Raw genomic sequence first — 19,845 nt, 5'->3', positions numbered from 1 at the left:
GGGGAGACCAAGATTAAAAAGCCCTGATATGGAGTGAAAAGTACGGGTTGGTGATAAATGTAAGACAAAACGTATGTCCAAGTTAGGAATATACTGAAATGGAGCTAGAGCCTGTAAATAGGAAGCTAATAACACAGGGTTGAGACCAGAATGGTCTATGTGACGGTGTAGACTATTACTGTCATATAATATTCCCAGAAACGGCATAGGATACAAAATCAATGGAGCGCGAGGTAAAACACGGCGTGTGTGCCTCGGCGCTCAGTGTTAAATAGGTGTCACAATGTGTAATGCGGTCTGTGTAGCGTAAGGATTATTTTGGTCTAAGGGTGTTGCGAGAAGCGGCACAGATGAAAAAATAAAATAAAAAAGGAGCGCGAGGTGAAACACGGCGTGTAAGCCGCGGCGCTCCGTGTTCAATGGCAGCCAATATGTGAAATAACGTGAGTACAGAGACGCGTTAACACGTGCCATTTCCCCGTAAGGGGGAGCAAGTAGTCCGAACAAACCAGCGATGCTGGTGGTACCTTACCTTAAATTCCGAGTGTCAAATAACCCGTGCCGGTCGCGTCAGGGTTTCGGCAGAGTGTTCTGCCCACTTGTGTGACTGCACCTTATTTAAAGACTGATCGGTTATGGCAAAAGGGAGTCGAAATAGACATAGGACTGTAAGAAGACGGCGAGCAGTTTGAACAGTCCAAGGTGGGGGCCATTTTAAGACGGAGTGAGTCTTTATAAAGAATAGTGATACGGGCAATAGACGTAATCCAAAGAGAGGGGGTTGTAGTGATCAGGCGTGAAAGTGGTACAAAAGCATACATATAATCAAATTATGGTTTGTTAGGTATAAAACTGTAGCAAAGTTAGGCATAATGCAAAATGGTGATAAACACAACCATGAAGCAATGTATAAGTATGCAAAACAAGGAACATAATGCACGACAAAGATGAAAGGGTAACAGATGCATCTTGTAAATCAGAGAACTTACTGATATTAGAAAACAGCACTTTCACGCCTGATCACTACACCACCCTCTCTTTGGATTACTTCTATTGCCCGTATCACTATCCTTGAGCTGTTCAAACTGCTCGCCGTCTTCTTACGGTCCTATGTCTATTTCGACTCCCTTTTGCCATAACCGATCAGTCTTTAAATAAGGTGCAGACACACACGTGGGCAGAACACTCTGCCGAAACCCTGACGCAACTGGCACGGGTTATTTGACACTCGGAATTTAAGGTAAGGTACCACCAGCATCGCTGGTTTGTTCGGACTACTTGCTCCCCCTTACGGGGAACTGGCGCGTGTTAACGCGTCTCTGTACTCACGTTATTTCACATATTGGCTGCCATTGAACAGGGAGCGCCGCGGCTTACACGCCGTGTTTCACCTCGCGCTCCTTTTTTATTTTATTTTTTCATCTGTGCCGCTTCTCGCAACACCCTTAGACCAAAATAATCCTTACGCTACACAGACCGCATTACACATTGTGGCACCTATTTAACATTGAGCGCCGCGGCTCACACGCCGTGTTTCAACTTGCGCTCCATTGATTTTGTATCCTATGCCGTTTCTGGGAATATTATATGACAGTAATAGTCTACACCGTCACATAGACCATTCCGGTCTCAACCCTGTGTTATTAGCTTCCTATTTACAGGCTCTAGCTCCATTTCAGTATATTCCTAACTTGGACATACGTTTTGTCTTACATTAATCACCAACCCGTACTTTTCACTCCATATCAGGGCTTTTTAATCTTGGTCTCCCCTGATGCTCAGCATATGGTTACATCGCCACACTTACTCAGATTGCAATTTATTCTCCTGCATAATGCCTACCTGGCATTAACTTGTTTTTATTGCTGTTTTATACCCCAGGCTTATCATGGCCATTACTTGCCACTACTATTTGACCTATCCTAAACACTCATGACTACCAGCAGTTTGATACATGCACCTTGCATGTTTATTTATACGTTGATCACACCTGAAGGTACCTTACCCTTATAATTACTTTTCCTCTACACTCCTTTATGGATCATCTACTCACATCCCAAAATACTTCGCATCCCCCACTTAATTCACTTCCAAGATTTACTTTTTTCTACAGTTAAAGGCATGTATACTGTTTCACACTCTGTAGACAGGTTAACGACAATCCCACCTCGCATGATGTTGCCGATTTATCCCACTCTAGGCTGACTTTACTGCCTTCTTTTTTTTAAACGTGACTTGAGCAGTTACCTATGAGACCTTTTGAGGTATTCTTACCACATTCCAGTTATCACATCCACTATACGCATCCCTATATATAATTCACACAACACCATAGCACCTTCTCACGGATTGTTCTTTTTTCCTCGGCACAAAGAGTTTAGACACTTAAATACAAATACACCTTGTACAATTTCACTATATCTACCTACATGTATTGTTCATTTATGTTTCCACAGCCTTGACAAAGTCTTGAAGACGAAACACGTGTTGGCTGTTTTGCTGTATGGACTTATTGTTACATTTGAATATCCTATTGTAACTTTGACCATTTAATACCATCTGACTGCTGCGGACATATGGTCATTTTGTACAACGCAGTCTTTGTGATTGAGATTTCTCACTTTTTACCTGCATCTATAATAAATTCCTACACATCATCTTCCAAGAATGGATTTTCAATAAACTCTTGAACATTTTCAGGATCTATGATACTGGTGTGCCCTGGCCACTCTTTTTTCAAATGCCTTCACTGTGCTATGCCTGGTCTACAGCATCTGGCCTCCTCATTGACCACAGCCTCCCATCCACCCCAAACTTGTGCCCCAACTCCCAACCCTTCCCCATCACAAATCCCTTTTCCCAGCCCTATCCATAGCACACGCACCCACTCAAATGAACACAAGCAGCACATCCTCACATAAACACAAGCACAGCAAGAACCAAGTCTCTGCTCATAATTTTTTTTTAAAAAAATGCTTTTTAGCCCTGGGGGGAGTCCCAGAGCTAAGGGGTCAGGGTGTGCCAACACTTCAACAGCTTCTGTTGTTGTAGTGTTATTAGCCAATCAGATCTCAGCGCAAGATCATTAGGCGTTGAGAATCCTTCGCGTCCCAAGATATACAAATTAGCTTTCCCCTTAATTACTTAAAAACTACTGAATGAATTACACCAAAACAAAAAAAGCACTCTTTCCGGACCAGCACCTACCTTCCTGCCAAATGTGGTGGAATTCCATCCTGTAGTTTTTGCGCTATCGCTGTTCAAAATCCCTATGTTCAAATGAGAGGGGGAAATGTGTTTTGGGACCCCCCTTTTTTCTTGACCCCCTGGACGGATCACCACAAAACTTTCCAGGCAACATCTGATGGTATATATATATATATATAGCCTAGTGGCCATCACCACTGGGTAGTTATAGTTAGGACCATCCGTAAGAAAAAGGGGGGTAAAAAATTGTGTTTCCTATGTTAATTTCCATAGGACCTTTAGACACGTCTACAGCCCGAACCGCTGGATGGAATTACACCAAATTTGGCAGAAAGCTACCATTCGGTACATAGATCACACTTTCACTTATTTGTTGTAAATCTGTTCAGTAGTTTTTGATATATCAAAGGGGAAATACATTTGTATATCTCTGTCTGTGATGACTTCGCGAATATTTTGTGAACAATTCATGAAATTCACAAAAATTATAGGTTTAAAATAATTTAGTGTCACCATGTATGATATTAGTGAAAATTCATGAATTTCATGAATTTTGCAAATTATTCACAAATATGGGAACATTCGAAAGAAAAACCACAGAAATGTATACACTAATTCATTCACTCATACATGCACTCAGAGATTCATGAGCCCACTTATACACCCACACAGACACTCATGCACCCGCTCACACCCACTCAGACTCACACACCCACATTCAGACCCACTCAAACACTCACGCACCCACTCACAGAGACAGGCCCTATGGCCAACCTGCGCTGCCCACGGCCAAAAGACGTGCGTGGCTCAGGGTCGGGTGGTTATAAGGGCTTGGCTACATAACGCTTAGTAATTGGAATAGCTTTATGTTAAAAAAACATAGAAATTCATGGAAAAAAACAAAGGTTATAGGGATGTTATAGCTATGTTCTGTATTTACTCGTACAAAACCACAGAAATTCAGCAGTTATAGTTAGAGTTATTTTAAGTAAATATAACTCCCACCCTATGGTAACTATCACTTGCGCCTTCGCCATGCACAGCGAATTACTCCACATATTATATAATTGATGAGATCTTTGATATTATCACTGCAACATTTGCAATAAAATTATTGAGAAGAAAACTGTACATGGCAAGGGCGCGAGTTATAGTTACCTTAGGTTGTGAGTTATAGTTACTTAAAAGAACTATAACTATAACTGCTGAATTTCTATGGCCTTGTACAAGTAAATTCATAACCTAACTATAACATTCCTGTAACCTTAGTTTTTGTCCATGAATATATGTGTATATATATATATATGTATATATATATATACATATATATATACATATATATATATATGTATACATATATATATATATATATATATATATATATATATATATATATATATATATATATATATATGATATATATATGTGTGTGTGTGTGTATGTGTATATATATATATAAATGTCCATTACATATAAAAACCAACAAAAAGTGAAAATGCGTGTCTTGAATCTTTATTTATCACCGCTAAAATATGCTGCAGTCCTGTATTAGTTTGTTTTTTTGCCATTTGGTGCACAGTTGATTTCTATTTCTTGGTGACCTAGTGCACTGAAAAAAAAACAATCTCTAAAAAGGGGCCTACTTACCATTCATTGGCCTCTTGTTCACTGTTTTTATGCTGCCTTGCAATGCGGCGCTGTTTGCTGCTTTAACTTCGGGTGGGAAGACAAACCTAGTTGCGGCCAAGTGGGGTACCTTTTACCCATCAAACTATTATGGCTAGCAAGTTCCAAGCATAATAGCAAGATGTCCTTTTTATAACATGCTTCTCTGGGAATGGACCAAGGCCAGCATGTGTATTAACAATTACATGTATAACCACTAGGTGCATGCTACCCTTTTTACTATTCACTTGTATGTTTAAACAAAACATTATTTTGGTACTGCTCACAGAGGCCTGTAGTGAGACATGTTGTCAGTCCAGTTGTCATGAGGCGGTGTTGGTTCATCTGTTGTGAGGCTGTTTCGGTCCATCTGTCGTGAGGCAGTGTCAGTCCATTGGTCGTGAGGCAGTGTTGGTCCATCGATCATGAGGGGAGAAATCTGATTTCTGGTCCATGTTACTCATTGCAGAGTAAAAATAAAACACTGGATAGCTATGCAATGGCCTGCAGTCCACTTTCCAACCCTTGCAAACAACCCAGATCCATGCAGAGTGAACACAGGTCATTCCAGGCAGCATGGGAATAAGTGTACTTTTTTTTCAATAGCCAAAAGAGAAAGCCACCAGTTTGCTTTGCAAAGAGAAACTAAATGTCCTTGAGAGTTATAACCTGGAACATCACTACAAAACGTGACACGCAGGATATACTAAGAACTTCCCATTGTACATAAAACTGCGTTCGGCAAAAGTGACATTGTTAAAGCAATTGCTTCTTTCCCAGCAGAAACTCTTCCTTTGTCCCATGAAGGAATTTAAGGCTGTTACAGAAGCATTATTAAAATATGCTAATTGCTTGCCAAACTTAAGGAGCCATTTACAGAGGCAGAGCTAGTGAAGTAATGTGTCCTTTCAGCAGCTGAAATTTTGTTTGCAAACTATAGCAACAAGTCTGAATAGTAAAAACAAATCAGTACATTACAGCTATTGGATTCCATGTGTGCATGCACAATGGAGGCAATGGGTGAAAACATCTAGGAGCAGGAGATCAATAGTCTGAGTCATTCTTCTTCAGCACTGCCATAGATGAGTCCACAGACATAGATGATGTGGCCCAGTTAATAGTTTGGGTGAGGTATTTGGACGAATCTCTTCATTCCAAAGAAGAGCTCCTATGCCTTTTACCACTGCAAGAGCACACAAGAGGAGAAGATATACTGACAGCATCGGCAACTACGTTGAAACATATCACATACCATTGTACACTCTTGTCAGCATCACAACAGATGGGGCTCCTGTCATGGTAGACCATGACAGAGGCCTCATATTTCTCCTTAACAAAAAGCTCACTGGACAGACTGTGATACACTACCACTGCATTACTCATCAAGAAGTTTTGTGTGTAAAATTAAAGCACGGAGAACTGAATAACGTCCTAAAACTTGCAGTGAAAACTGTTACATTTATTCGTGCCAAAGCCCTTACCGTAGACTTTTTAAATCTATGCTGCAGTATTCTGAAGGCAAACATATAGACCTCTTGATGCACACTGAAGTGTGATGGCTAAGCAAAGGGAAAGTTCTCAAGAGGTTTGTTACTTTGCTTACTGAAATTGAACACTTTGTAAACAGTAGAAATCAATCATTTCCAGAGCAAAAGGATGTGAAATGGCTAATAATGCTCCATTTTCTTCCAGATCTATTGGCACGCTCCCGATTTGATGCTGCAATGCAAACAACAGCTTGTGTGCTCCCATGATGAATGGTACTTACTCATTCAGAGAACAACTAGATGCTGCTGAATTCACCCACTTCTCAAATCTGTTGGCTGTTACTCAGAGGTTTCCAAATGTGCAAGAAATGCTGCCAACGCTAAAGGTTGCTGCACATCTTGAGGAAATTTCTGTAAGATCAAAAGATGATTTTTCTCAATTCAGAGCCATCACCCCTCTGTTCAGGCTAGTTTGAAACCCCTGGATGGTGAGAGCACGAAATCTTGATGTTGTGGAACTTATTGGCATTGTTAGAAATGGTGTCTCTGGTTTGCAGTCAGTTTGCCCTCTGCCCTACCAGGGACCCACACTCTAGTCAGGGCAATGTATATACACACTTAGATAACCCCTGCTCAGCCCCTTGGTAGCTTGGCACAAGCAGTCAAGTGTATCTCAAAGACAATGTGTAAAGTATTTGTACCAAAACACACAGTAATACAGTGAAAACACGTCAAAATGGACACCACACCAGTTTAGAAAAATAGGCATATTTATCTAAAGCAAACAAGACCAAACTGACAAAAATTAAACATATACAAGTCAAGAGATGAATTTTTTAAATAATAAGAGTCTTACTCCATAGAAAACAATGGAAAAGTTGTTGTTACACAGAGTACCTGGTTTGCGTCAAAAATAAAGCTGAACGGGTGAGCGTGCATCAGAAAAGTCAATGATGTGTTGATTCCTTACTCGCAAGTGAGGCCATGCATCATTTGTTCTCCGGTTGGGTAGGAGATGCATTGTTTTTCTCTCCTGCAAGAGAGTGATGCATCAGTTTCTGGACGGGGTACCTCGGATCAGTGCAGGTTATGATGATTTGCTGCCCATCGATGATGCGTGAAAATTCTGGCCGCACAGTGATGGAAAACCACGCTGCATGGGATTTGTGATGTTTTCAGCAGCCGCAAGCAGGTGTTACCTCATTTCTTTAGCCGCGATGAAAGTGATGCATCGATTTCTCAGCCGCGATACAGGTGGTGCATCAATTTCAGCCATGAGGCGGGTGGCACGTCCTTTTTATAGCCGTGTTGGAGGTGGTGCATCAAACATTTCAGCGCACGGCTTCCTGTGCGTGGATTTCAGTCCTTTTTCTACCAGCTTTACCTTTCAAGGGCCCAGGAACTGGCTTGAGCACCACTAGGCAGGGCAGGAGTCTTAGCAGACAGTCTAAGTGCTGGCAAAGGAAGTCTTTCATGGCCCTGGCACTTCAAAACAGCAGGCAAGCTCAGTCCAAGCCCTTGGAGATTCTTCACAAGCAGGAATATACCACAAAGTCCAGTCTTTGTCCTCTTTCAGGCAGAAGCAGCAACTGCCGGCCAACCCAGCAAACCACAGTCACAGGCAAAGGGGCAGTACTCCTCCTCCAGCTCTTCAGTTCTTCTCCTTGGCAGAGGTTCCTCTTGGTTCCATAAGTAATAATTTGAAAATCTGGGGTTTTGTCTCCACTACTTATACTCCTTTCTGCCTTTGAAGTAGGCAAACTTCAAAAGAAAGTCTCTGTTGTTCACAAGATTCTGCCTTGCCCAGGCCTGGCTCCAGACACACCAGGGGCTTGGAGGCTGCATTGTATGAGGGCAGGCACAGCCCGTTCAGGTGTAAGTGACCACTCCTCCTTCCACTCTAGCCCTGATGGCCCATCAAGCTATGCGAGCTACACCCCAGCTCCCTTTGTATCACTGTCTAGAGGGGCTTCACAAACAGTCCAACTGGCAGTCTAAAGTATGCAAGCAGGCAGAGCCACATAATGGTTTAAGTAAGAAAATGCACACTTTCTAAAACTGGCATTTTCAAATTGACAATTTAAAAACCAACTTTACCAAAAGATGTATTTTTAAATTTTGAGTTCAGAGACACCAAACTCCAGATCTCCTTCTGCTCCCAAAGGGCACTTAAAATATATTTAAAGGCAGCCCCCATGTGAACCTATGAGGGAGATAGGCCTTGCAATAGTGAAAAACAAATTTGGCAGTATTTCACTGTTAGAACATGTAAAACACATCACTACATGTCCCACCTTTAACATGCACTGAACCCTGCCCATACGGCCACCTAGGGCCTACCTTGGGGATGCCTTACATGATGAAAAGAGAAGGTTTAGGCCTGGCAAGGGGGTACATGTGCCAGGTCAAATTGGCAGTTTAAAACTGCACGCACAGATACTGCAGTGGCAGGTCTGAGCCATGTTTACAGGGCTACTTGTGTGGGTGGCACAACTAGTGCTGCAGTCCCACTGGTAACATTTGATTTACAGGCCCTGGGCACCTCTAGTGCACTTTACTAGGGTCTTAATAGAAGATCAAATATGCCAATCATGGAAAAGTAAATTACACATACACTTACATAGGGAGCACTTGCACTTTAGCATTAGTCAGCAGTGGTAAAGTGCCCAGAATACCAAAATAGCAAAACTAGAGTCCAGCACACAGTCAAAACATGGGAAGCAAAGGCAAAAAAGACAGGGTCAACATATGTTTATGAAAGTTTGTTTTCCACAATGGGACTGTTGAAGAGTAAAGTCAGAAATAAGCTTACAGACGTACATCTGGATCAGCTCTTTAGACTTGCCATTTGAGATATAGTACCAGAATACAGGATACTAAAAGGAGGTATGAAGTGTAAAATAAATTCTTAGTATACCTTTCTTTGACACACCTATTTTTAGGACTCAGTTAAACCTGTGCTGCCTTGGGGCTGTGCGGAATATCCGAGTAACGAGCAGTACCAATCAATGCCTCATAAGATTGCTATTGTGTGATAATAAAAAATGTATTATCAAAATGTCCTCCTTGTAGCATTGTAGTTATAACTGGCTTTGAAATACAACATTGTCTAGTAATGTTTTGAAATTTTTTTTTTTTTTTTTTACCCCAGTAGTCTTGTCCCTGACCTCGCCCTCCCTCTACCACCCACAACCCCACCCACAGGCCCATCATTGCATCATTTGTGTATCCAAACTGCGCTCCATCATGGTCGGCCTTAACTTTTGACTTGCCCTTGTCTAGTGCGACCAGAAATCAGCAGTTGGCTCCCTTTGATTTTAAGCCCTGCTTTATATGTAAAACATAAAGAATTCATAATTCTGATTCTAATCATTGGATTTCTGTTGCCAGAAAATGTACTCTATTTTTCTAAATTGATTTTGGATTTGTATTGTGATGTGTGTTCACTTTATTGCTGTTTGTGTGCTGCATAAATACTTTACACAGTACCTCTAACTTTAGCCTGCCTGCTTTTTGCGCCAAGCTACCCAGGGTAAAGTACAGGTTAACTTTGTGTCTTTTTGTGGTTCATACTGTAAGAGATTGTGGCTTTTGCTTGGCCCGGGCTCACACCCTAGTTTACCAACAATCCAATCCCTCACATAAACCCCCTGCTTTTTATAGCCACTGTGAGAGCCATTCATCTACTGATCAAATTGCTGAAATTGAGTGGCATGCAATAACCCCAGAATGTTTTGATTGTTGTTTTCACACTCAGAGCTCTGCTCACTAAAGGTGGAGTCAGGCTCTTTGCACTGCGAACAGCACCATCTTGTAGCAGATGTGTGCATCCTCTAAATGTACAGAGTAGTGGGGGGACCATGAGCATTTTAAGTGATGAGCATTCTTAGGAATAGTCATACCAAAGATCCCTCTCTCCCTCAACCTCCTCGTTTAGTACTAGTGTGATAGAGCTCATGACAGAACATTCATAACTTCACAAATCAGCAGTCTAAGGGGAGGGTTACCAAAATAAAGCACAAAGCAGTGCAGCAGCCAAAGTTGCTGCACTGCATTGCGTAAAGGGGAGAGAGAAGCGCAAAGCTATATTTGCTACATACAGACTAGTCCTGCTCTCTTCACCTAGGTTGGTGCTCAAACAGGCTGCTTAGTGGAACTCACAGTTCTCTTTCACTCTGGTTCACACACACCATCTATGTACCTGTTGTAGGAGGCTGGCCTGGCTTATAGTGGGTAGCTAGTGGTACTTTCACCTTGTGCCAGGTCCAGTTATCACTTATTAGTAGATTAGAAGTGTTCTAGCAGCTTAGGCTGATAGAGGTAGCTATAGCAGAGCAGCTGAGGCTGAACTAGGAGACATGCAAAGCTCCTACTATACCACTTATATCATATAGTACTATATCACAAGAAAACACAATACTCAGTTACTAAACATAAAGGTACTTTATTTTAGTGACAATATGCCAAAAGTATCTCAGAGGATATACTCCCTTAGGAGGTAAGTAATATAAACAAAACATACAGACAAACCAAAATCAGGTAAGTAAACAGAAAAGTAGTGCAAACACTGTAAAACACAATAGAATGCAATACGAAACAATAGGCCTAGGGGCAACACAAACCATATACTCCAAAAGTGGTATGCGAACCACAAATGGACCCCAGGCCTAGTGTAGTGTGTAGAGGGTCACTGGGAGTGTAAGAAAACATTAAGGGTGTCCAAAATACCCCACCCCAAGACCCTGAAAAGTAGGAGTAAAGTTACCCTACTACCCCAGAAAGACAGTAAAGTCGAGATAGGGGATTCTGCAAAGACAACAACTGACTGCAAAGCACTGAAGACGGATACCTGGACCTGAGGACCTGCAAAGGAAGGGGACCAAGTCCAAGAGTCACACAAGTGTTCAGGGGGGCAGGAGCCCACTAAACCCCGGATGAAGGTGCAAAAGGGCTGCCTTTGGGTGGAAGAAGCCAAAGATTCTGCAACAACAGAGGATGCCAGGAACTTCTCCTTTGGTCAGAAGATGTCCCAGAGTGTGCTGGAGGACGCAGAGTTGTTTCCACACAGAAAGCTTGCAAACAAGCTTTGCTAGCTGCAAGAGTTGCGGTTGAAGGTTTTGGGTGCTGCCAGGGCCCTGGAAGGACCAGAAGGTCGTCCCTTGGAGGAGGAGACAGACAGGGCGCTCAGCAATACAGAGAGCCCACGCAGAAGCAGGCAGCACCCGCAGAAGCACCTGAACAGGTGTTCAGAAGATCTGAGCACAGCAGTCGTCTCAACACAACAAACGAGGGTCCCACAATGTCGGAGTCCAACTCAGTGAGTTGGGCAATGCAGGATGGAGTGCTGGGGACCTGGGCTATGCTGTGCATGAAGGAAGTCTTGCAAAAGTGCACAGAAGCCCTAGCAGCAGCAGTTCACGCAGTTCACAGAATTACTGTCTGGCTTGGGGAGGCAAGGACTTACTTCCACCAAATTTTGACAGAAGGGCCACTGGACTGTTGGGGACACTTAGATCCAGCTCCTGTGTTTCAGGGACCATGCTCGTCAAGATGAGAGGGGATCCAGAGGACCGGTGATGCAGAAGTTTAGTACCTGCCTTAGCAGGGGGAAGATTCCGTCGGCCCATGGGAGATTTCTTCTTGGCTTCCAGTGCAGGGTGAAGGCAGACAGCCCTCAGAGCACGCACCACCAGGAAACAGTCGAGACAGCCGGCAGGATGAGGCACTAAAATGTTGCTGGTAGTCTTCTTGCTACTTTGTTGAGGTTTTGCAGGCGTCCTGGAGCAGTCAGCGGTCGATCCTTGGCAGAAGTTGAAGGGAGAAGTTCAGAGGAACTCTGGTGAGCTCTTGCATTCATTATCTGGTGAGATAGCCACAGAAGAGACCCTAAATAGCCTTCAGAGGAGGATTGGCTACAGAGAAAGGTAAGCACCTATCAGGAGGGGTCTTTGACGTCACCTGCTGGCACTGGCCACTCAGAGATGTCCATTGTGCACTCACACCTCTGCATCCAAGATGGCAGAGGTCTGGGACACACTGGAGGAGCTCTGGGAGCCTCCCCTTGGGAGGTGCTGGTCAGGGGAGTGGTCACTCCCCTTTCCTTTGTCCAGTTCCGCGCCAGAGCATCATCTGTGCCCTTCAAAGCATTTCCAGAGGCTAGGAGAGGCTCCTCCTCTCAGACCCTTAACACCTATTTCCAAAGGGAGAGGGTGTAACACCCTCTCTCAGAGGAAATCCTTTGTTCTGCCTTCCTGGGACTGGGCTGCCTAGGCCCCAGGGGGGCAGAAACCTGTCTGAGGGTTGGCAGCAACGGTAGCTGCAGATAAAACCCTGGAGAGTTAGTTTGGCAGTACTCAGGCTCCATGCTGGAGCCCCGGGGATGCATGGAATTGTCACCCCAATACCAGTATGGTATTGGGGTGACAATTCCATGATCCTAGACATGTTACAAGGCCATGTACAGAGTTACCATTGTGACGCTACATATAGGTATTGACCTATATGTAGTGCACGCATGTAATGGTGTCCCCGCACTTACAAAGTCCGGGGAAATTGCCCTGAACAATGTGGGGGCACCTTGGCTAGTGCCAGGGTGCCCTCAACATAGTAACTTTGCACCTAACATTCACTAAGTGAGGGTTAGACATATAGGTGACTTATAAGTTACTTAAGTGCAGTGTAAAATGGCTGTGGAATAATGTGGACGTTGTTTCACTCAGGCTGCAGTGCAGTCCTGTGTAAGAATTGTCTGAGCTCCCTATGGGTGGCAAAAGAAATGCTGCAGCCCATAGGGATCTCCTGGAACCCCAATACCCTGGGTACCTAGGTACCATATTCTAGGGAATTATAAGGGTGTTCCAGTGTGCCAATGAGAATTGGTAAAATTAGTCACTAGCCTGCAGTGACAATTTTAAAAGCAGAGAGAGCATAAACACTGAGGTTCTGGTTAGCAGAGCCTCAGTGATACAGTTAGGCACCACACAGGGAACACATATAGGGCACACTTTATGAGCACTGGGGTCCTGGCTAGCAGGATCCCAGTGACACAGGCAAAAATAAAATACATATAAGTAAAAATGGGGGTAACATGCCAGGCAAGATGGTACTTTCCTACACCTGTTGCTCAGGCCACACATATCTACACACAAGCATACATGTGCTGATGGTTTAGAATTAGGATCAGGGTTAGACTCTAGCAGGTGAAATTTACACACGGGGAAGTGAACTCACCATCCCTATGACACAGATAAAAAGTTCAGCCCATGACTACTGACTGACTAAAATCTAGTGTGCTACTGTCACCTCTCTACCTGCTAAATTCTGATAGGAATTGTAGCAGGCTGTTGCAAAGTAGAGTACAAATGGTGCAAACCCCTGGGTCAAGGATAGGTCCAAGACTTCACTCATCCCAAGGGACTTGCCTAGATCTTCACTTAAATGATAGTTTAGCATGAGGCTGGAGCCTATAATCTAAAATCCAGGATGCTAGATAATCACAGTTGGGCATTTAGAGACGGGGCCTCAATTGTACACCATGAAGGGGACATTCCATTTCCAAAATATTCATGCTTAAAAATCAACAACTTAATAAAAAATTGAAATGCAGAATCCCACAGGGATCATCCCTCAGCCTCACCCTTTTCAACATATACATGAAACCGCTTGCCAATATCATCCGATCACGTGACTTCACTGTTATCTCCTACACCAATGACACCCAACTCATCCTCTCCCTGACAGACAAAACAACCAACACCAGAAAAAAGAAAATCAACTACATGACCATGGTAGCCAACTGCTTACAGCTCATCTTCGACAAGATTGAAGAACTGGTCTTTGGCAGCAAGGCCTCCCCATGGGACTCCACCTGGTGCACATTGAAACTAGGACCAAGACCCACATCCACTGATCATGCAAGAAATCAAGCGATCATCCTAGATGACAAGCTCAACATCGCGGCTCAAGTAAACACAGTGTGCAGCTCCTGCTTCCACATCCTATGAATGCTGCAAAAATTCTTCAAATGGTTGCATCAGAATATAAATGGATTGTCATGCAAGCATTCATTACTAGCAGACTGGACTGACACAACACTCTCTATGCCCGAATCTCCAAGCAGCTCCTATACAGTCTCCAGGTCATCAAGATTCATACTTGACCTTCCACTCCACACGGCAAACCCACATCACACTACACCGCAGGAAGCTTCACTGGCTCCCATTCACTAATGTAGCCAATACTAGCTTCTTACATACTCATACAAAGCCTTACACAACACAAGACCAGAATACCTGTAAAACTGCGTATACTTTCACAACCCACCAGATACCTTTAATCTTCCTCTTCCTCTCTCTCACTCGCACACATTTGCCGCATCCACAAAAGCAAAATTGGAGGTCGTTTAATCTCCTACATCACACCCTAGGCATGACAAGACCTCCCTCAACACATAAGAGCCTCCTCCTCACTTCTTAAGCTTCACAGGAAGCTGAAGTCCTGGCACTTTGTATAAGCATCTTGGAGACCACAAAACTACACATATGCCTGAGTGCCTGGATACCCTCTTGAGTGATTAGTGTGCTACACAAATCAACATAACATTACAACACAATATTATATAAGTATACTAAGTGTATGGGTTTTGAAAAATCAGCCATTTGTTTTTTAAATGTTTTGTAATTAACTCATATGTTGTCATAAGCACAACATTGAATGATGGTTGAGCTCATCAATCATAATTATGACAATTGTGTAATTATAATTAAAATGCCTAACAACATCAGCCCTTCATTTATAAAACATAAAAATTATGTAAATATTTTATGTCCCACTTTCCATTAGATAATTCCGGATTGCTAAATTCTGCATGATCAATTGGTTCTGGTTCACCCGTACTTAAAATTAAAAACTTAGAAATTATCACCACAACATGCTTCAAATTATAGGCTTATTAGTCTGCTGGACAACCTGTAGAATGTGTTCTGCAGACAGATCCTGGAAAAATTCCAGCAATGGATGACTAAGGCAAAGAGCTTCAGTCATTACAGATGGCTAGTCTAACCCTCACCATGGTCAAAAACATTAAGTTGAATTAAGATCATGTCTATATAGACTTTGCCGACATGAGGGTTACTTTCGATGTAGATCTGAGGAATAAACTCTGGAACTCCCTGAAGTTACTAGGTGATATTTTAGCAAGACTCCATTTGCATAAATATGCATAAGTTGAACAGGGAAAGCAGAATGAGTTAACAGACAGAATCCTGATAATGCAAGGAGTACATCAGGGATACATCTTTGTTCCCACTCTCCATTTCATTACACATCAACAATGGATGTAGCTGTCTATTAGATTGCACTCATGATTAGAAAAAGATAGATGGTATATCTATTCCAGGTTTATTGTTCATAGATGACACCTCACTCATTTCAAGAACTCCTGTGCAGCTGCAAAATCTGCTGAATAGATTCCAAAATTTCTGTGAGTTATGGGGTTTGGAGATCAACGTCCAAAAGATAAAGTTCATGGTCCTCACTCCTCACATATTCACTTACCTGGCCCCTACATTTAGAGAAGAGTAGGGAATTAATTCTCCATAGAGCTTAGGCTGTAGTAGATCTGCAACGATTAGATCAGATTTCCCAGCATTAGAAGTTTATAGAGCACCTTTACAGGTGGCAGCTCTTTATGGGGCCAACATTTGGGGTGTGGGTGATATGAAGGGCCTCACTATTAAAAGAAATTGCTTTATTAGATCTTTATTTAATTTACCACAGGGTACCCCTGTTCTCCCACTTTATTTTGATAGTTGTCTAAAAATAATTGATGAATTGGCATCCCTTGGACAATTATGTATTGGGTGAATCTGTTGACATCCCCTGAGTTTGAAACCTATAGAGATTGATTAAAGGAGATTATAATATTAGATAGGTTTGAGAAATTAGGTTATTGGTTGGGGTGATGAAACCCTCCTCAAGCAACAACCACAATTCCTGTCAGGGTGATACACTAGCAAATTCCAAACTAACATGAGCTTAACCCCTACGGTGCCTTGGACGAGGTGATCTCGTCCAAGGCACCGGTTCCCGGGTGCCTTGGACGAGATCACCTCGTCCTGCACCCGGGAACCGCGGGGAGCGCTAGCGCTCCCCCCATGTGCCCCCCACCCACACACCCCGGTCATGGATGGAAGGGTAATCCCTTCCCCTTCCCCTTCCACCCCCGACCCCCCATCCCCCCCGTGACGTCAGCGTGCATCGCACGCTGATTGTCACAGAAGCCTCCTCCTTCGCTCCGGAGGCTCAGCTTTCAGCCCGTTCGGTTTGCATTTCTCTTCCAATCATGTGGAGGAGGCCGGGAGAGGCTTCAAAGGGAAGGAAATGTATTTCCTTCCCTTTGAAGTCTCTCTCAGCTTTTCAAAAGCCGGATTGTAAAGCAATCCGGCTTTTGAAACGCCCGCTAGACACCAGGGATTTCTTTTCAAAGTGAAACTGGCATGAGGGGAGCGACCCCTTGGGCAAGGGTCGCTCCGGGGGGGGCATTTTTTTTGGAAGGCCTTTTCTGCCCCCCCTGGGGGCAGATCGGCCTATTATTAGGCCGATCTGGGGGGCAGAAACCTCTAGGCACCAGGGATCATTTTTGTTTTTTTTTGTTTTAGAGGTGGGGATCGACCCCTTAGGCAAGGGTCGCTCCCCTAGGGGGCAAATTACATTTAGGCCATTTCTGCCCCCCTTGGGGGCAGATTGGCCTATTTTTATGAGGCCAATCTGCCTCAAGGGGGACAGAAACCACTAGACACCAGGGAGTTTTTTTGTTTTGTTTTGCGAATTTCATGCAAGGGGAGCGACCCCTTGGGAAAGGGTCGCTCCCGGGGAGGGCATTTTTTTTAACGCCTTTCCTCCCCCCCCCGGGGGCAGAAATCTCTAGGCACCAGGGATCATTTTTTTTTTCTTCTTTTTTTTTCTTTTAGAGGTGGGGAGCGACCCCCTAGGCAAGGATCACTCCCCTAGGGGGCAAATTACATTTAGGCCATTTCTGCCCCCCTTGGGGGCAGATTGGCCTATTTTTATGAGGCCAATCTGCCCCCAAGGGGGACAGAAACCACTAGACACCAGGGAGTTTTTTTTTTCTTCGTGAATTTCACGCGCGGGGAGCGACCCCTTAGGCAAGGGTCGTTCCCCTGGGGGGCAAATTTATTTAAGGCCATTTCTGCCCCCTTGGGGGGCAGATCAGCCTATTTTAATTAGGCCGATCTGCCCCCAAGGGGGGGCAGAAACCACTAGGCACCGGGGATTATTTTTGTCACGCAAGGGGAGCGACCCCGTAGGCAAGGGTCGCTCCTGGGGGGTGTGGGGGGGCAAATTTATTTTAGAATGATCTGCCCCCAGGGGGCAGAAACCTCTAGGCGCCAGGGCTAATTATTTTTTGTGTTTTTTTTTGTTTGTTTGTTTTTTTAGAGATGGGGAGCGACCCATTAGGCAAGGGTCGCTCCCCTGGGGGGCAAATTGTATTTAAACCATTTCTGCCCCCCTTGGGGGCAGATCGGCCGACTTTAGGTCAATCTGCCCCCAAGGGGGGCAGAAACCACTAGGCACCGGGGATTTTTTTTTTTGCGCCAATGTCACGCAAGGGGAGCGACCCCGTAGGCAAGGGTCACTCCCAGAGGGGCTTGGGGGGGGTGGGTGGGCAAATTTATTTTAGGCCATTTATGCCCCCCCTGGGGGAAGATCGGCCTATTGTTATTAGGCCGATCTGCCCCCAGGGGGGGCAGAAACCTCTAGGCGCCAGGGCTAATTTTTTTTGTGTTTTTTTGTTTTTTTAGAGCTGGGGTGCGACCCATTAGGCAAGGGTCGCTTCCCTGGGGGGCAAATTGTATTTAGACCATTACTGCCCCCCTTGGGGACAAATCGTCCGATTTTAGGTCACTCTGCCCCCGGGGGGCAGAAACAACTAGGCACCGGGGAGCGACCCCGTAGGCATGGGTCGCTCCCCGGGGGGGTTGGGAGGGCATATCTATTTTAGGCCATTTCTGCCCCCCCCGGGGTCGGCTGAGCTAGAGGCCAAAATCCACAAGTAGGCACTTTGTAAAAAACACCTGTTTTCTGTGAAAAAATGTGATGTGTCCATGTTGTGATTTGGGCCATTTCCTTTTGTGGGCGCTAGGCCTATCCACACAAGTGAGGTATCATTTTTATCGGGAGTCTTGGGGGAACGCTGGGTGGAAGGAAATTTGTGGCTCCTCTCAGATTCCAGAACTTTCTGTCACCGAAATGTGATGAAAACGTGTTTTTTTAGCCAAATTTTGAGGTTTGCAAAGGATTCTGGGTAACAGAACCTGGTAAGAGCCCCACAAGTCACCCCATCTTGGATTCCCCTTGGTCTCTAATTTTCAAAAATGCACAGGTTTGGTAGGTTTCCTTAGGTGCCGGCTGAGCTACAGGCCAAAATCTACAGGTAGGCGCTTTGAAAAAACACCTATGTTTTCTGTGAAAAAATGTAATGTGTCCACGTTGTGTTTTGGGGCATTTCCTTTTGTGGGCGCTAGGTCTACCCACACAAGTGAGGTATCATTTCTATCGGGAGACTTGGGGGAATGCTGGGTGGAAGGAAATTTGTAGTTTCTCTTAGATTCCAGAACTTTCTGTCACCGAAATGTGAGGAAAACGTGTTTTTTTAGCCGAATTTTGAGGTTTGCAAAGGATTCTGGGTAACAGAACCTGGTCAGAGCCCCACAAGTCACCCCATCTTGGATTCCCCTAGGTCTCTAGTTTTCAAAAATGCAGAGGTTTGGTAGGTTTTCCCAGGTGCCGGCTGAGCTAGAGGCCAAAATCTACAGGTAGGAACTTTACAAAAAACACCTCTGTTTTCTGTCAAAAAATGGGATGTGTCCACGTTGTGTTTTGGGGCATTTCCTGTCGCGGGCGCTAGGCCTACCCACACAAGTGAGGTATCATTTTTATCGGGAGACTTGGGGGAACGCTGGGTGGAAGGAATTTGTGGCTCCTCTCAGATTCCAGAACTTTCTGTCACCGAAATTTGAGGAAAACGTGCTTTTTTAGCCAAATTTTGAGGTTTGCAAAGGATTCTGGGTGACAGAACCTGGTCAGAGCCCCACAAGTCACCCCATCTTGGATTCCCCTAGGTCTCTAGTTTTGAAAAATGCACAGGTTTGGTAGTTTTCCCTAGGTGCCGGCTGAGCTAGAGGCCAAAATCTACAGGTAGGCACTTTGTAAAAAACACCTCTGTTTTCTGTCAAAAAATGGGATGTGTCCACGTTGTATTTTGGGGCATTTCCTGCTGCGGGCGCTAGGTCTACCCACACAAGTGAGGTATCATTTTTATCGGGAGACTTGGGGGAACATAGAATAGTAAAACAAGTGTTATTGCCCCTTGTCTTTCTCTACATTTTTTCCTTCCAAATATAAGATAGTGTGTAAAAAAGACGTCTATTTGAGAAATGCCCTGTAATTCACATGCTAGTATGGG

Source organism: Pleurodeles waltl, chromosome 8 (genome assembly GCF_031143425.1).
Source record: "Pleurodeles waltl isolate 20211129_DDA chromosome 8, aPleWal1.hap1.20221129, whole genome shotgun sequence".
In the NCBI taxonomy this organism is placed as follows: domain Eukaryota; kingdom Metazoa; phylum Chordata; class Amphibia; order Caudata; family Salamandridae; genus Pleurodeles; species Pleurodeles waltl.
Note: the sequence above shows the minus strand (reverse complement) of the source record.